The 17,683-nt window shown below is 44.1% G+C and overlaps 1 protein-coding gene across 1 annotated transcript in view; it reads left to right on the top strand.

Annotated features, from left to right (window-relative positions):
* Nucleotides 1-5,566: 5,566 nt before the first annotated feature.
* The window catches only part of DAAM1 (dishevelled associated activator of morphogenesis 1), a 173,058-nt gene continuing 160,941 nt past the window's right edge, over nucleotides 5,567-17,683 (top strand). The window contains exon 1 of the mRNA XM_019646065.1: nucleotides 5,567-5,674. The gene's annotated coding sequence lies outside the window, so the exon portion shown is untranslated. The remainder of the gene's footprint in view (nucleotides 5,675-17,683) is intronic.

Raw genomic sequence — 17,683 nt, 5'->3', positions numbered from 1 at the left:
CGATTATCCAGAATCACTTTTACACATGAGTGAAAAGCAACAGGTTTATATTTTACTTGCTTTAACTATGTTTCGATTTAAATGAGTATAATTTCCTAAAACAATAACATCAATCCCACAGAAGAGAACCTGTCAGTTGCAGAAAAGCAAAGCCAGAATAAAGCATTCCAATATCTCCTTTTCCACTTTAACTGGGTGGCAGGTCTTCTGACAACCCCAAATATTATTTTAGGAGCTGGAGACACAGGGAGAGGGCACAGACAACCCGAGAGAAAAGGTTACAATCACAGTGTGGTGAAGAGAAAATACTCTCACAAAGATAATATGCCATGACATATTGTATTGAAGTGTGGCTTTCCATGAGAAATTCCACATCACAAGGTTCTCATGTAGTGCAGGGCTGAAGTTGTCCCTAATCTCCAAATCCAGCCTCTAAGTGCTAACATAACCTGCTGTGAAATAAGGCTCTTACATAAATCCTACATGCTGTAATATTTCAGCTACAAAGGGGACTCTATCTGCCAGTATAATTCCCAATGAGGAAAGTTACAGAAAATGTAAACAGAATTCTTTCTCTCCACACAACGCCCAGCCCATTTTTTTCACTTTTAGACAAGGTTTTGCCACATGCGGACTTTCCGTGTGAGGGTTAAAATCAGAGATTGGATGTTTAAGAAGAAAAACAAAATGAAAATTGTATGACACCCTCAGTAGGGGGTATTTTGAAAGATAACTTGGGATGGTTTGCCTGAAATGTACGGCCAGGGAATGTTTACCCGTGGAAGGTCGGTAGGTTCTCCCTCTGAGAATTCCTGATGGAAAATGACAGCACTGTGTACCTAGGGACAAGATTTCAGGCTTTCAACCCAGAAATAGTCAGGATCAAGGCTGCCACCTCATGCAGGAAGCACTCTGCATTTTCTGTTTCTGTTATTCTTGGGAAGTTTCAGGTTGTTACCTTCAATTTTTAGATCCTATCTTTATTTCCTAATCAGCTGCTCTACTGCTTTACAACTTATGTGCCTAAATTGATTAGTTAGTTCCAAATGCTACGAAGGCCCCTCCCTCAGGAAGAACTCGATGTTACTGTGAAGACCCTGATAGATTTACCTGCTTTACCAGACACCTCTTGGGATGGCGGCCAAGTTCACACTACTTTTTCCTCTCGGGAAAGACTCCCACACAGGGCTAGGTCCTGAGTGATCATATCTGAGCCATACAATCTTGTAATCTTTGCTGCAGATGAGTGGTTTGAAAAATTTTATGTGTCAGAATCGGCTGGAGGACTTGTTAAAACACGGACTGTGGGACCCAGCCCTAAAGTTTCTTTTCCAGTAGGTCTATGGGTGGGGTTCAAGCGTTTGCATTTCTAACAAGTTTGCAGGTGATACTGAGGCTGCTGATCTGGGGTCCACACTTTAAGAATCACTACCACACATGATTAAGTTAGGGCAAGTTACTCTAAGATAGGGCAACCACCTTCTCTCAGACATTTGTTGTCTTTAGATTTCAATCACAGCTGACATTCAATATTATGTTAGTTTCAGGTGTACACCAGAGTGATTTGACATTTATATGCTTCACAAAATGATCACCCTGTTCAGTCTAGTACCCATCTGACACCATACATAGACACAGAGACACAGAGACTAGAGGCTATTAGAGTAATGATCTGGCAAGAAGGTCCAAAACCCACCACTGTTCAGGTTCTGAGAGCTGGTCTAGTTCCTGTTCTTAGGTGGCGCTTTGGTTGCTCAATCCTTTGAATAAATTCTACCCTTTTTTTTTTTTTTTACATTTTGCATAAGCTGGCCCTAGAAAGCTGGCCCCTAAAACAACTTGAACCAAGACATAAGTGTATCAGTTATATGTTCCACCATGAAAACAAAAACCATTCTAAGTATTTAAAACAGGGAATTGATCTCACGGGTGATAGAAGGTCTGAGAAGACAAACGCTCAGTGAGAGGTAAGCAAGAGCAGGAAGCTACCTCCACCCTTAGGCTGGAGGGACAAAGGGAGATGGTGGTGTTAACAGAGGCTGGGGTGAACTGGAAGATGTTGGAACCACGACAGACCAGTCCAACAGAAGAAATGCTGCTGAGGCTGCCAGAAACATCACCCAGTGCAACTCGGAGGAGGTGGAGAAATAGCCTGGCTTCTTCCTTCCTCCTGCCTCCCATCTCCCAGCAGAGCTCTCCATGCTGAGGAGCTTGGGGAAGACAGCCTGTGATGCTGACAGCCTGGGGCGCTGCAGGAGGACAGGGTATAAATCTGAAAACAAGCCAAGAACCAGCACTGTTCAATCTGAATTTCTCATTTTTTCCTTCTAAGTGCATTTTGTCTACTTACAAATTAGTGAGATAATGTGTGCATGCCATATAATTTCTCATAGTTCCTTGTTAAGAATAAGATTTTTTTAAAAAAATTCAAATAGGTTTCTATTAACTTGTTCCATAATTAGGGGTGACATTTCTGAGATATAACCTTTAGGGGGAAATTGCAAATGATAACAAGAGTTAGCATTTGTATACTTCTTTTCAATTTGAAAAGTGTTTTTACATGTCTCATCTAATGTAATCCTCAAAATCCTTGTGAAGTAGGTTATATTATTAGCCCCACTTTTAAAATAAGGAAACCGAGGCTCAGAAAGAATGAGCAAAATCACCTTGCTCAAAAGTGGTAAAATGGCACAATACCAAACCTGGTCTCAAGCATACGAGTAGAACCTCAATTGTTGCAAAACACCAAGCTATTGTGTGAAAACACATGCAAGGCTACAAACTTAAAATTCTTTCTCTGTTGATGTCTCATTTCTTCCCTTATCTAAAATCCAACAGCTAGAGTAAAACCTTGTAACCAGAACTGAGAGATTATTTTGAAAGATCAGCAAAATACCCCATGGAGCCTTTCTCCCTTCTCTACCTGTAGGTCGACTAAATCTGTTCTCAGTGGTCCCACAGGTTTCTAATTAATAGACAGTGATTATGGGACAAGGCCTTTCATATAAGATCATTCTAGGATTGCAGCAGTCATTTAAAAAGAAAAGAAGAAAAAACCTAAAGAAACCCTTGGACTGAGAATATAAATTAAGCTAGACAGAGTGGGTATGTTTGGAAATAGTCACTTAGAAAGAATTAAATACAAAAACATATAATGAGTTAATGAGTGTGTGTGTGTGTGTGTGTGTGTGTGAGAGAGAGAGAGAGAGAGAGAGAGAGAGAGAGAGAGATCCCTTCTGTCTGCATAGAAATTAAGCTTCTTCCGGACCCAGGTCCACAGACTGCATTTCTGACGCTGAAGAGCCATCTTTGTTTCCCCTGGTTACCAGTGAAACAGTGTGTGGGGATCTGTTCAAATTCATCATACTTATAGCAAAATGCTTCCAAACACAATGCCTTGCTTTCAATATCTATTATCTATATTTATATCTATTTAATAGGGAAGATGCTCACGCATGCACACCCACACATTCCTGTGCTTCTACTCTATTGTGTATAGATGTCCTTTATATATGGAAATGAGCTGTATAATATGACATAGCCCTATAATATTAATTGCTACAGAGATTAGGTTGGTTTTTTTTTAAGGCAGATACCATCTTCTCCTTGATTGCTGAAGACCCAAGCAAGAGAGCTTGCTGTAAGGTGATTTGTCCTATGAAGTTAGTCCTCAGCGTGTGCATCCATAATATGCTTTTATCTATAAGGATAAGTCCTGCTTTTATGGAGAATCTCCACATCCAATTTAACTCAATAAATTTCAGGCTCACTGATTATATTCCCATCTAAAAGCTTTACACAGTTATAAAACTAGGAGAGCCTTTAGAATCATCCCAGGTCAAGTTACTTTCTGAATATCTTTCCACAATGAACTGCAATACATTAAGCTTACCCATTAGCTAGAATATCATGGATGGTTCTCTTGATCTGACGGCCAATGGAACATTTGTATTGTCTGGGTTCCATTTAAGACAATATTTGGAATGGACGGGATAGCTCAGAACAGCAGAGCAACATTCAAAATCATCTTCTTTCAGTGGGGAAAAATGTGAGGAATGGCCTTGTTCAAAGAAAATCAGAATTCAACACTAAAACACCTCTCTCAGTAGAATAAAGCATTTTCCTTTCCCCTGAGATCCTCAACTAGTTCCATGAATACTTTTCTTTTGAATCCAAGATATTGTTCCACAATGAAATGAGAAAATAAGAAAACTTCCACCAACAATTAGGTGGAGAGTTGTTTAAAAATATTGTGAACTTACTTTTCACAAGATGTACAGTCCACTAGAGATTTTGCTAAGAAATAGGGGTGTGAACTCATCCTTATATGTGATTGTGACATCAAATGCCATTGTAACGTACTCTAGCTTTCCCACTGGAATAACTGATGCATTGATTTTTTTTTTCATTTAAAAAGACACCTTGAGATGTGTTCCCAATAATTTCTTCATAATATTTGGTATTCATTGAACAATGAAAAATGGCACGGAAAAATTTTACGTATTAAAAATAAAATGTTCGTGAAGGTTCAGGATTCTGATACACACCTTTTGCTTACCTTTAAACATTTAGGTGTACTAAGATCATGACAATTCTTGAATAGCATGGTGGTGTTTGGTTTAGGTCACTTAAAAATATTTGAAGAGAAAGGTATGGAAAATGAGGGGAGAGTGTTAGGGATTTAAAAGTACATGTGTATGTATATATGTTATTAAAACTTTAGAAAAAGATGTCTTCCTGGGAGTTGAGAGCCATCAGAGCGGGAAGCCCACTGCAGCAAAGAACAAAAGCATGGCTGCGCGACAGTATTATCTCTGCAGCAGCAGCAGCAGCAGCAGCTCCCTGAGGGAGGGCTGCGGCGATTGTCTTGTCTACTACACTGCATTTTTATTAGTGACAGCCTCCGTTATTCTGTCAGCTCAGCCAACTAAGCAGTTCCTCGCGAACTCCGTTAAATGGCAGAAGGAAAGAGAAGACAGAAAGGTGAATTGTACCAAGTGGGACTCCTGCGGGGTCTGCTTCGCCTCATCCTCCGGGACACGGGGAAATTCCCGGACCGCATTTAACCCAGAAACCCGTGCTTCCTATTAATTAGTTGCTATGCGTAGGGAAGGCAGTGAAAGGCTTAATCTTTTCTTTCCTACTGAGGCCAACAGAACAGGGTTGGTCAGAGCTGCCTGGCCGGTGCACACTAGCCCCGGACCCGTGGAGGACCCTCAGAGCCCGCACAGGGACGAGTGGAGGTCAAGTCAAAGAGCACCACGGCAGGGTTCTCCTGGTCTCTCTCCCGCGCTGTCCGCAGCTTAGCCTCTGCACAGCCACCGCGAACACTGCAAGGCTGTAGGGAGGGGAAGGCGGGGTCCCGGCGGAGGCGGGACTAGGGGGCGGGGACGAAGATGCCGAGGGATGCGTCGGGAAGTGTAGTTGTGCTAACCTCGGTAGCGTGGCTACCGGGGCTCTGCTTGCGGTATTGGGACTACAACTACCAGGAGTGTATGGGCCGGGCCGCGGAGTCCATGCGCACTGGGCGCTACATTGTATCCTATCAGCAGAGGAGAGGGTGATGTCACCTGCGGGTTGGTAACCTACGAGCGGCTGTGAAGGAAACTGTTTAACCGGATCCCATTGTACCCGGAGCGCAGAGCCGCCTTTCCAGCATGCAGGGGCTGCTCAGGTAAGGGGGATGCGCCGCCTCGTCCGCCGCACTCATTCATTAAGTGGCACCGCGCGGTGGCGCGGGGGTGGGCGCGCTTCTTCGGGCCGGGCTCTGGGTTTGCGGCGCGCCCTCCCGCTGCCTCCCTGGAGCTCCCGGGCCAGTAGGTAAATATTAAACCCGTCCTTCAGGTTAGGTCTGGGTGGGAACAGGACCTAGACAGCTCCAGGCTGCCAAGCTGGATTTGGAAAAATGGCTGCAAGCGCGGCGCAAAGCACTGCGAGCCCGGAGGAAGGCGCCCCAGAGGATGAGGGTCCCTCCCTCCTTTCTTTCAGAGGCGCTCGGATGCCAAGAGAGCAGGCAGGGTACCAGGTACAGCCGTCTTGCTACAGGCACCCCGGGGATGGGGCGCTGGGGGGTCGTGGCCTCGGCTGCGGATTGCGGGCACTGCTGCTGTCGGGAGCTTCTGGCCGAGGAGGCTCAGAGAGGCAGAATCCGGAGGCACGCTTGGTGGATTCGGAGGTGGCGACAGAGAAGAAGGGACCCTGAGCAGAACCTCCACCATCCCTGACACCCTCACTAAACGCTTCATTCGAAAGGGATGGGGTGACCGTAATTCAGGCAAAGTTGTAAGCTGGAGGTTTCAAAAGAGACAGGAAGGGAACCCCGCGTTGCAGAAGGAGCAAGGGGTGTTGGTGCACAGCGGCGAGGGGAGGCTGCGCCGCCTGCGGACCGGTTTGGAGGAGACTCAGACCGCTCCTGTCCCCAGTCCCTCCGGGGAGGGCGCATCTTGGTCTCCCCTGCACTGATTGCTCCCTCGACAAAGAGCACCTGAGCCGCGGCGAAGGGTCTACCCAGAACTCCGGGTTGGGAGGTGGTAAAGCGTGGGGGTGTGAAATAATCTAATGATAAGGCTCGCTTGTGGGGCAGGCGGGCTGGGTAATCGGGCTTTCCCAGCTGATGCCGAAAATCCAACTGCTTGTGATCCACTTGCCCTCGGATTGGAGACGTGCACGAGGCCCGAGAACTCTATCAAGCCCTCCGGATTTCCTTTCCCTGCCTCTAGCGCTTATTCTTTCACGTACTCTCATTCATCAAAACCCTGCTAAAGGCTCTGCTCTCAAGTTGCTCACAGCCTGGGTTTGGGGTGTTCTGTCTCTTGCCCTCATAAAATATTTTAGTGGGCCCAGGAATAGGTAACCTACATTCCATTTTTTCCCAAGCCTGCCCTCTTGATCCCCATCTCCACCCGCAGGTGAGCATCGAGAGCAAATGCCACCCGTGACGGTTTTGCTCCCATTAAGCTGGTAGTTTCTTGAGGCTCGAGAAAGACTTAGTGAATTGAAGCGGAGTTTCCCTGCAAGATGAATCCCGTTGCCATGGCGACTCCTGCCGTCGGAATCTTAACTGCTCTCACTGCTGTTTCAATTCGATGTGGCTCTGCTGGCAGCTGGGAGGGCGTGGCCTGTGGGTGTGGTCAAGCGCTTGCTTTGGGCCCAGCTGCTTTCTCCTCCTCGCCCCTTTCACAGCCCTGGGGATCTGTCCATTCTCGTGTAAATAAATAGCTTGGACACATTTCTTAGCCCCCTTTCTCTCTGGAGTTTCCATACCTGGTCTCTCCACCCTCCTCCCCAGAAATACTTGTTTGGAGCCTTTTTCCCGAGACAGACTCTGAAAATTACACTTGAAACGTGTCTTTCCCCTTTCAGGCTAGCTGCCTCGTTTTCCTAGTAACCTGTATTATAGTGTTGGAGGCATCTTTCTCAAGGAAGGAGCTCTCCCTTCTGCTTGAAGACAGCTCTTTGGCCACCAGTAAAGGTCCTCAGTTTGCCCGAGGTGCAACTCAGCTTTTATGGACAAGAACTGAAATTGAATTCTGGAAGTCACTGCCATCCCTTGTGGTTCTGATAAAATCTAAAAGCCTGGCTGGGCTGGGTCCTACACTAGTCTGTCATTACTGGCTACCCCACTGTGAGGTTAAAACCCATTACCTCTGGGGACCTTGGTCCTTGGTAATGTGGGGAGAGGGTACAGAGAGTTTCCTGAAGTTGATTCTAGGTATAAAATCTTGTGACTCTAAGAAGGACTTGGTCATTGTCTTTTATTTTTCTCAAAGAAACCTGAACACTGGAGTTTAAACCCAGCTATGGACACTGAGCCTTACTTGTATGGAAAAATAATGTGGCTCTAAATGGCAGTCCTTCCAAGTGGGCAAGGTAGCCATGTTACTGTTTGTAATATTATCTCTAATACTGCTGTTAATAACCCAGGATCTGGACTGTTATTTATCCTTTTATCTTAGAATTGTTTAGGTTTTTGCCTTTTTACAGATTCTTTACGAATGCCATTATTTGTGATGTAATTGCATTAAGTATAATTAAATATCACAAATATTTTTGTTTTCCTTCTGCTTTCATTTCATACCAAGGTTGATTATCACAGATATTGCCATGAAGGAGTGTGTGTGTGTGTGTGTGTGTGTGTGTGTCTGTAAGCATCTCTCTATGTGTGCAGGTAAATAAATGCTGGTGGATGCTGTGTGCCAGGTGGTTGACATTCATCATCTCTAAGAAGTAGGCGGTTACATCCCCATGAGGAAATAGGATGAGAAGTTGTCACTTACTCTTTTTTTGAGGGGGGAAGAAGGGTGTCTGAGAAGTCTACATTTATTATAGGTCTGGATCCAGAATCACTCACTCTTTATTTTTGTCCTAGAGCTTATCATTAACTGAAAAAAAACTCCTGTAATTATCTGTTTACTTCCTATCTCCCTATAATTCTGACACCAATGCCAATGTATGGGTCCCCCCCCCACTCCTCTAAGATCTTTGAGAGCAGGGTCTTTGTCTTGTCTATCCCTGTCTCTCCAGTGTTTAAAGCAGTTTTTGTCATGTAGGTATTTAGTAAATATTTGTTGAGTCAATATAAAGTGTAGAGCCATGACTGGAGATCCAAGATCTGTATAATTTCCACTGATAGTTCTGTCATCAATTGTAATATTCCTCTTAGCTTTCTGTCAAGCAGTTTCATCTCAGCATAAGCCAAAACTCCTGTGTAGCATGTGATTTGAAGTATAGAAGGCCTTCCATGTGTTTGAAATAGAGACATATTTCATAATTATTTGCTCTTGGAACACATTCACCCACCGAGACTTTTCTCCTTCTACAATTCTTATTACCCTAAACCAGACGTTTCTAGATTCCTGTCGATTGTACTATCCTTGGCCCAGGTAACTTGCCCAGGAAGTGTGTGATGGGAGAATAGAGATAGAGACTAAGACAAAGATACCTGGAAGCTTTCACCAGGCCACCAAGTGGCTCCCAGGGTACCATCTGGGTAGAAGAGTGAACAGTAACGCTCTCATCTGGGATGGAGCTGTTCTATAGACAGGATCAGGCATCCTGGGCTGGTTGACGTGAGAGAGGAACAGGGTGGGAGACATTTGGCCAACATTTGTAACATCCAGTAAGTCGGGTTCTGTGTGTTTTCAGAAGTATAAATTAGTGAGGAGGTGATAGTAAAGGGTGTGGTGGGTCATGTCCTTGGGTGGTGCTTACAGGAGCTCAGTGAATAGGTGCCAAGGAATTTGGATCCTGGCTTTCTTGCTTTGTGGACACGCTCTAGGTGTTAAGAATGTGTGTTGTGTGTGTGTGTGTGTGTGTGTGTGTGTGTGTGTGTGTGTGTGTGTGTGTNTGGATCCTGGCTTTCTTGCTTTGTGGACACGCTCTAGGTGTTAAGAATGTGTGTTGTGTGTGTGTGTGTGTGTGTGTGTGTGTGTGTGTGTGTGTATGTGTGTGGTTTTATTTGAGCTATTTTATTTAGAAGGCTGCAATTGGTGTTGGCAGTATGATCATTAGAACAAATAAGGTGTTTACAAACAAAATGTAGTTAAAATTGAGAGTGTTGCACTTTGTAAATATTTTGGGGATGGTATAAAGAGTGGCTTTGGCCTCAGAAGCTTGAGTTCTGTGAAATCACTTACAGCTGTTGGATCAGGGGAAACAAGCTTTTCCAACAAAGCTTGGTACCACTGAGAGCCTTAGGTGTTTGGTTCAGGAAATAATCACAGAGCTTGTAACTTCTGTGGGGCCCTTCTGGCCTCGTGTCATGCTCCTGGTATTTCCAAGTGTTAAGCCTATCCTTATGTTGCAGGAAACAAAGCAACGTTGCCAATTTAGGTTAGCCACCTTGCTTAACCCCTAGGAGGGGCACCAATCAAAATGAAAATGCCTCTGTTTTAAATTTTTCTCCTTTGGATAAGGAAGGCTACTGTCACTTATTTTGACATTATGATTTCTAACTTGGTAATGGAGGAAATGTAAACGAATGTATAAGTTAAACACTCACAGCTTCAGTTATTAGTGGTTTCTACCTCTGTTGAAGTGACATTCATTAGCAAGTGTACTGTCTTTTTATATAGATTTTGCTTAGGGTAACAGAACTGCTGATAGAGTAGAAGTGAAGGACGCATCTGAAGTGCCCTCCCCAACCTTCCTCCAAGCCACTACTTAGTACCCCCACTGAAAGAAGGACAGATGACGATGAGATACAAGTTGATTTTGGTGACCTACATTCCACTCTAGCAGACTATTTCAGCAGCAAAAGAAAAAAGTGTTTACCTTTTCTTTTTCTGGCATCTTTTCCACTGTTCCATGAACAGAGAACTGAGCATTTCAGAGTACGTTTGCGTTTCATAGTACATGAGTTAAACGGGAAATCCCAGCAGCTCAGCAACAAGCATACAGAGCCCCCCTCCTGCCCCCCCCCATTATACTGAGGTTACCAAATATACCCTCCTCGGCTCTGGTGAGCTTATTTTCCTTGTTGATGTTGAAGCTCGCCTGGTGTTTACCTCCATCTGTGACCTTCTGCAGTAATGGCTGTCCTAACCTGGACCGTGCACTCATCTGTCTTCATTCTCCTTGTGCCTCCAGATTCAGCTTGAGTGCCACAGCTTCCAGGAAGTCTTCCCTGCCTGTCCTTCAGCTTTCAGCACCCCCTCTGCTCCTTCCTCCTTAGACCCCTTAGCCTGACCACACAACTAAACACTTGCAGCTAATGTGATACTAATAGTCAAGCTATGTGAGGTGCTTACCTTTTGCCAGGCCCTTCCTAATACTTTACATGGACTTATCCATTGCCACCTCACAACTGTATGAACTAGGTACTATTATCACCATTTTACAGGTAAAGAAACTGAGGCATGGAGTCAAGGAAACTTGCCTTCTCCGGTTACACAGCTGGTAAGTGGCAGACCAGGTTAGGGACCCAGGCAGTCTAGTTCTTTATACCCCCACCCCCCACACACTCTTGCCTTGCCTCTAGTTTTTCTGTATATATTTTTCTCTCCATCAAGTTGAGGGAACCACAGCTTCCTCTGCATCTCTTAATTCGGAAACAGTGCTGGGTCGGTAAGGGCAGGGTTGATTGACAGTGAAAATGCTTCTATATACTTAATGGTTTCTTAGAGTCTGATTTTTCTGGAGCAGAAAATACTGCATGAAATTGAAAATGGTGTATTTACTTATTTGAATGATAAAACTGTTGAACTCCCTTCTCTTTGCTATAGTGAATGATAGGTAAATTATTTGGAAAAGGAAACGCTCTTCTGTTCCGAATCTCTTTGGAGCCTGTCCAGCATTAGGCCCTATTTGTTAACGGAGATAACTTTTCAGTAGGTCGAATCCCTTATCTGAAGACAGCCCTTCTTATCCAGAACCGGGCCTCAAGCCTGCCTTCGGAGTTAAGACTCCCAGAACTTCGCTTCCCTCCTCCCTGTTGTCTTTTAACATAAATTGTAAAAGCTCTTCTGAGAAGCAAATAATGAACACTTGAGCAGTAGTCAAACATGTAATCTAATATTGGGTATCTTTAGATATTAAAATAAGCTTCCCCCCCCCTACCTCAGAAGAGAGAGTTTTATTTATTTTTACAGTGGAGCAAATTTGGTACCAAAATATACAATTGCAGTTCTTTTCAACCATAGCCCCTATTGTGAATTAAAATGTGGACAACGAGGGAAGCAAGTTCAATTTCCAAGGTAGTTGGTGCGATTTCCTGACTTACAATAGATCTTTTCCTTTTGGCTTAAAACTGGGTATTGTGCCACTTTGACAATATTTAACGAAGACAATTGAGTAAAACACAAACTGTGTCATTGAGGGAAATAATAGGAAAGTTATGCCCTAAAAGCATATCGTTGCCAGGGAAGGAAAAGAAAAACAAAAGACTTGTTAGTCATTAGGCTACTCAAACATAATATTCATTCAACAGACATTGATTTCAGAAGCTTTTTATTTTTTCATTCACCTGTGATACTTCCTAAGTATGTCATTCACCTTTACTGACAACCTGAGCTTGTTCTGTTCTATAAATTGCACCAGGACTGGAGTGGAAGGTTACTTGTATTTATGCCAGGTACACAATGAGGGTCACCTATTAAACTGGTCTTTGTCCTTTTCATTTCTGAAAAAAAAGAGAAAAAAAAATCCGTGAGATTGGCAAATGTTGCCCATCTGATGGACTTTCTGAATTTAGACTTCCAAGAGTAGATAGCCCAGGCCAGAGCATGGGGCATTGTCTGGAGAGTACAGATGCCCATCTTTTGTTTCTGAGATGGGTTCTTATATTCTGGCTTGTTGGCTAAGCTCAGTTTGTTAGTGACGTACAAACCAGGTCAAGGGCATGGCTTAGCTTTTCCTTGGTTTGGAGCCACAAACTGCACCTGTAATACTGGTCAACTTTTTTTTTTTTTTTTAACTCATCATGCTCTTGGCCACAAAAGAGGCTAGACAATACACTGTGGCTATATCAGTGCATAGCCATCACCACTAGGGGCAAAAGATGGCGTCATATTATAAAATGAACTGATGGGGGTCTTAGTTTTTCCAGACCCCCTGAGTTAGAGGCAAGACTTTGCCTGCAGCTTCCAAAGGCGCTATCTATGCTTCTGACAGGTGTCCACTTGTGAAGAGTGGGTGAAGACTACGGGAAGCTTCCTGAAACTTTGCCAAAGTCCCATGGCATTGGTCTTTTCCCTTTCCTGGGGGCGTGACCAAAGTCATTAAGTGTGTTTCTGGGGCTTTGCTCTTCTTTTACAAAGCTTCTCAGATTTGTACCCTAGAGGAAGAGTGAAGGGTGGTAGTCAACATCATTCACCAGGTGAGTCAGATTGCTCATATGTGTCTAGGTGTACGTGTATATCTGCATGTGTGTCATAGAGATTTGGTAAAACTGAGCAGTGTAATGTCTAGACACAAGTTAAGTTAGAACCTGCAGTTCTGTGACAAGGTTAGACTAGGAGGCCTCCCAAATCCTGAGAATTTAGTATAAGACTTATTGTAGGGCTGGCCGAGTGGCTCATTAGTTAAGAGTTGTCTTGGGAGCGCGAGCTCTGAGCAGCAGGGCCGCCGGTTCTGATCCCACATGTGGGCCAGTGATGCTGCACCCTCTACAGCTAAGATGGTGAACAACAGATCGACCTGGAGCTGGGCTGCCGTGAGTCACCGGCCACGGCGTAGGCTGCAGTGGGGTTGCAGTGGGTTGCCATAAGCCAGCGTGAGTGGCTGTCCAATGGCTGGTGAGTGACTGCCTCACCCGGGAAGAGCGCAATGGTAATATCAACATGGGCCAGTGAAGCGACGTCCTCCACAACTAGACTGAAGAACAAAAGGACAGCAACTTGTCTGTTCCTCTTCCCCGATTCCCCAATGCTGTTTCCTCCCACAATTCTCCAATAAAATCTTAAAAAAAAAAATTATTGTAAAAAGTTAAAGAAAATGAAACTAACAAATTAAGCCAGTTGAAGGACCTTGTTGCATTCTCTATTTTATTCTTAAAAGTTGATGAAATCGTGGATACAGACAATGTCCTATGGTTCTGTCCTAGGTAAATTATTTAGGATTTAAAAAAAAAAATTTACTTACAGTTATCCCATATTAATGGTTGTTTTTTGATTTAGGATGATGGTGGCAAAAGAAACAGCCATGATAATTTGTTTCCAATTATGCTCGTGTGTCGAATCCGATTGCATTAAAGGTACTTCTCCTGGCTCCCCAGCTCTCAATTTGAACTAAAAGTCAGAGAGGGTGTGGAATTGAATTGTGCTGGAGTTGAAGCTGATGGCTGAGATTGCATCGTGCTTTCAGAAGGTTAAATGAATGTCCTGTTATTATTTTTTGATACTTTTAAAATCAAGACTAGATACTAGATTGGACTGGAAACCTCTATGACCCATTTAGGGCTTGACATTCTGTGAGTAGGTGACACTTTCCAACTGCAGATGTTCCAGGAACTTCGGCAAGACACTGCCTTGCCTCCGACATTTTCTGCTGAGAGGCTGATTGAGAACGTAAAAAAATATATGTTATTTTTAGTTTGACCCAATTTCTTTTCAGGCTGCCACTGAAGCTTCCTTTCTTCCATACTCCACCTTTTTCTGCTACACTCTTTGGATTGTAATTTGAGTCTGGAGGACCAGTGAATAACTTCCTTGCAAGTTCTCTCAGGGCCTCCCTGTGGGTACAGGGAGACTGCTGTCCTCAGGCTGCCAGGGTCCATATAAGGGGAGCCACAATCACTGACCTTACCCAGAAGCACAGCTCCCCCCTTAACTTCCTCACTTAGGATAGGGAGCTGTGTGGCAACAGGGAGGGGACGGCTTACACTTGAATTCTCCCGAGTTCAGACTGTTTTGCTGATGGAATGAGTCAGGGGAAGGAGGTGGAAGGGAGGACAGAGGGAGTTAGTTACTGGGTTTCACTTATCTTATCATTTGTTTCCCTCTGGATTGCCTTTGTTTATAGTGTCTCTTCTGGCCAGGAATTCCTCCGGCAGAAAGCATGCATCCACGCGGGGATATTCAGATGGCGCTTCCTTCTTGTGCTCCTGCTGACTTGGCTTTCCAGCTCCCTGCAGCCTTCCCTGAAAGGAGGGCTGGAGATGTTTAACCTGCTTCGAATTTTTCCGATACGTGGAAGAGGCCTTAAAACAGTGACTCGGGGCCCATGCGTTAATGACTTTTCTGATGAGGAAAGAGGATGATGCTGAGTAGTTTTAAATTTACCGTCTACATATAACTTCTTTATGTTGGTGGAGAGTTTAGTCACAATGTTTGATACCTTGAATGAAATCCCTTCGCCTTTTGGTTGCTGCTTTGCAATGGCACAGGGGGAAAAAGAACCGCCAGTTGACATTAGGTTCAGATTTGGGTAATCTTGGCAATTCCTTTAAACATCCTGAGCCTCTGTGTCCTCATCTGTGAAGCAAGGTGAGAATTCTAAATGTTATGACAGAGGTATCATCTTAAGATAATGACCTCCCTTACGTGGCATTGTGTCATATTGGTGTAATAGTCCCTGGATTTCCCTAGAGGGGAGGGCAGTTGGCCTCTGCTCTTAGCCCTGTTCTTGGCTGGAGCTAAACCCTCAAGACCTGACCCTCAGTCTGTTATCCTTAACTGAACAGCTTCTAGTCACGTTCTGCAGTCCCGGGGATCCGTAAGTTCCTTAGGATATAAAGGACGAGTCTCAACACAGTCATCTAGCTGTTGAAATCAGTGTTCTCTTTACACTAGAGTTTGACCACCAGTGGTACACAGGATGCATGGAGCCAGCTGTCATGTTTTGTTTGGCCAGCACATGCTATTTTAAAAACTGAAATGATTTTAGTGAGCATTTACATTCAGTTGTCGTAGACCTCACACCACACCCCAGTGGCCCATCCACAGCCACTTCGTTGATGTGCTATTTCTTCAGCCCCTTGGCCCTGGAAGGCCTTTGAATAGGTGATCCTTATTTTAAACTAAATTAAATTGCAATGAGAGTCTCTAAATGTTTATCCAGCAGTGGCTGGCAAATGACGCAATCCAGGGTCTCAACCAAGCACCCTTGGCATGTTAGACTGGACCAGTCTTTGTTGTGGGGGCTGTGCTGTGCACTCGGAGATGTTTAGCATCATTCTTGGCCTCTCCCCATTAGGTGCCAGGAGCAACTTTCCCCCCAGCGGTAACAACCAAAAATGTCTCCAGACATTGCCAAATGTCTCCTGGGGGGCAAAAATCACCCCCAGTTGAGAGCCAGTTGACAGATTTTTGGATGGTCTGAGAACTTTAAACATTGGACCAAGCTTGAATATTTAAGGATAAATTGGAATTCATCTGGGAAAGCGAGCTATCCTGCTGTTTTTATTTATTTGGGCAGTTGGTTAGAGCAAAGTAAAGGTCAGTGGATTAGGCCCTTTGGGGTCACTTCTCCATTCTTCCATGACCACTGCCTGGGAGGCCAGCCACATTTTAAGGATATGTCCTTGGTCACAACAGGGGACTCTGTGAGACACTGATGCTGGGTCAGGGCAAGCCCACCAGAGCTAGTGGGTAAACAGCTTTGAAGCCCATGGCCTGTGTTGGTAGATCAGTACGGTTATCTGTGAGTGAGGAAGGTGAGGCTTTGGGAAAAGAAAAGGTCATCTTTGTCATTATTGCCAAAGGCCAAAATGCTTAAAAGGGGGGGGGGGCAGGCTTTAGCCTTTAAACATGACAGCTTATCTCAAATCTGCAGTGTGGGAAGAGCTCTGAAAAGGATTAACAGAGTGACATTCCATTTCCCCCCCTCACCCTTAAACAAGAATGTCTTAAAATGTGACTCTAAAAAATTTGGGCTTTGGCAACACTCAGACCTGCCTTGCCTCGCAGGAAAAAACATTGATAAGATTTTCAGTGTACAAAGGGGGAATGTTGTGAAGTTTTAATTAACCAACCCAAGCTTCAAGTCTTGAGACACTAATGCAAAGATAATGCTTGGAGAAACACACAGTTTCAGTTAAAAGGTAAACCAGAGCCCCTTCTCAGAGGCATAGGTGGGACTTCTGAAGGGACCCATGCCTCTTCCTGAAGGCTGGGTGTTGGTTCTGCACCCTGGATGGGCATCAGAATTCCCCATGGTGGATTTTTAAAAAGATGCCTGGAGATTTTGATTCAGTAGATCTGGGGTTTGGACCCAATTGCCAGGATTCTCAAAGCCCCCTTCCCAGGAATTCTGATATTTAGCCAGGACTGAAAACTAGTGGGAAGAGCAAATGATCTTGCATTTGGGAAGTGTGGTTATAGCTGCGGATGTGTGCTGGGCCCAGAGGGCTGGCTGGTTAAGTGCCCAGCTCTGTTTTTAAAAACTTTACATCCATTTTGGTGTGAATGTTTTTTTTCACTTTTCTAGAATTTTGAATTTGTGAAAAAGATTGGTCTTTACATGAAGTATAGTGTGCATTATCTACTACATGGAACCTAGTGCTTCTAATAATCTTGAAGTTTTATCATATTTTGGCAGGCTTTACTGAAAAACCTGTGGAAGTTAGTCTCTCCTTTTCAAGATGCTTCCCTGGGAGGATTCAATTTGCATATTAACCTATTGTTTGAAAGATAAGGAAACAAACTTCCCAATCACAAATGGCCGACACTATGAGCGCCTTTGAGATAAAGTGAGTGGGAGAGTGGTAGTAAATGCTCTCACTAGCTTCTATTCTAGAAAAATCTATGTCCCAGGAACAATCTAGACATTTCATAGCTGAGTTTAACTCAGGGAGTTTCCCATCAGACTTTTCCCTCTGGCTTCATAAATATGGGATAGATTTGTGTGTCGCAAAGATTCCTTCTTTAGCCCTTGCCGTGTGCCACCACAGAGGAGGACAGAATCCCAGTTATAACTACCAAAGGTGGGAAATAGAATAAAAAGGCTCCTTTCACTTGACTTTTACGTAGCATCTCAGATCCAGGTTTCTATCAAGCATAGTAGAAGCAAGTGACTAAGTTTTAGGAGAAAATATGATACTGGGCATTTTATGGGCTATCTCATAAGCCATAGAAGCAACACCTTAAACATCATTCATTTTGGCATGTAAGAAATGTTTAAAGGTTGGGTGTGAACATTTTGGAATGTTTTTTTTTTTAAGATTTTTATTGGGGAATTGGGGGAAGGGGAACAGACAAGTTGCTGTCCTTTTGTTCTTCAGTCTAGTTGTGGAGGATGTTGCTTCACT

This window comes from Hipposideros armiger, unplaced genomic scaffold, assembly GCF_001890085.2.
Source record: "Hipposideros armiger isolate ML-2016 unplaced genomic scaffold, ASM189008v1 scaffold_5, whole genome shotgun sequence".
Lineage (NCBI taxonomy): Eukaryota > Metazoa > Chordata > Mammalia > Chiroptera > Hipposideridae > Hipposideros > Hipposideros armiger.
Note: the sequence above shows the minus strand (reverse complement) of the source record. Positions and strands in the feature narration are given on the sequence as shown.